The 1445-nt window shown below is 40.2% G+C and overlaps 1 pseudogene; it reads right to left on the bottom strand.

Moving 5' to 3' along the window:
* Nucleotides 1–414: 414 nt before the first annotated feature.
* Nucleotides 415–1143, bottom strand: LOC133060448 (high mobility group protein B1-like; annotated as a pseudogene).
* Between the last annotated feature and the right edge of the window lie 302 nt (nt 1144–1445).

The raw sequence follows: 1445 nt of genomic DNA on the forward strand, positions 1-1445 counted from the left end.
CTGCAACTTTTTTCTTTTTCTTTTTGCAATTACAGAGTGGTATTCAGTTAACAAAACAACAATTATTTGTATAAGCTGCATCAGAGATAACTGAAGATGAAAAAACTACCGTCCCCATATATAACTAATTTGTGCTGTGCACCAACAAGAACCTGCTTTAAATTTCCATGCCAATTTACAACCCCCATACTGTACCAGGCAAGGTTAGTGGCTATTGAAAATACCACCAGGACAGGACTATCTAAAGACACATTCGGTAGTGTGTTAACTATACAGAAAAAGACACTGTACAGTTTTAAAAACAAATCTTACACAGCCTTACATTTCAATTTTTTTTTCTTTAAAATGAGTGAGTTGTGTACAGGGGGGTTAAATGCTTTATAAACAAGAAAAAAAAACTGCGCTAGAACCAACTTATTTATCATCATCTTCTTCCTCCTCATCCTCTTCATCTTCTTCCTCATCCTCTTCATCTTCATCCTCTTCCTTCTTTTTCTTGCTTTTTTCCACCTTGACAACTCCCTTTTTTGCTGCATCAGGCTTCTCTTTAGCTCAGTATGCAGCAATATCCTTTTCATACTTTTCCTTCAGCTTAGCAGCCTTCTTCTCATAAGGCTGCTTGTCATCGGCAGCAGTGTTAGTCCACATCTCTCCCAGTCTCTCTGCAACATCACCAATGGACAGGCCAGGATGTTCACCTTTGATTTTTGGACGATACTCAGAACAAACCAAGAAAAAGGCCGAAGGAGGCCTCTTGGGTGCATTGGGATCCTTGAACTTCTTTTTTGTTTCTCCTTTAGGAGGGATATAAGTTTTCATTTCTCATTTCATTTCTCTTTTTTTGTCCACCTTTGCCATGTCTTCAAATTTTCCTTTCTCTTTAGCAGACATGCTCTTCCACCTCTCTGAGCACTTCTTAGAAAACTCTGAGAAGTTGACTGAAGCATCCGGGTGCTTCTTCTTGTGCTCCTCCCGGCAAGTTTGCACAAAGAATGCATGTGATGACATTTTGCCTCTCGGCTTCTTAGGATCTGCTTTGCCCATGTTTAATTATTTTTCCTCGGCGAGGCACAGAGTCGCCCAGTGCCCGTCCGGCTCTCACTTGCCCCGGCGCTGTCTCTATGGAGCGCAATGTACTGCAATGGCTGTGGCTGTAGTTCTTATATTAAAAGCTTCTTGTATTAGAAGTTAGGCTAGCCTTATATAGTGAGTTAGGAAGTGTGCCCTCTGCTTCTATTTTGTGGAACAGATTGGACAGAATTGGTATCTTTTTTTTAATATTTGATAGAATTCACCAGTGAAGCCTTTTGAGCCTGTTGATCTGTTTCGGAAGGTTGTTGATTATTTATTCAATGTATTTAGTAGATACAGGGCTATTCAGGTTGTCTGTTTCTCCTTCTGTGGGTTGTGATATGTTGTGTCTTTTGAAGACTTGGTGCATTTCA

The sequence above is a fragment of the Dama dama genome, chromosome 8 (assembly GCF_033118175.1).
Source record: "Dama dama isolate Ldn47 chromosome 8, ASM3311817v1, whole genome shotgun sequence".
NCBI lineage: Eukaryota > Metazoa > Chordata > Mammalia > Artiodactyla > Cervidae > Dama > Dama dama.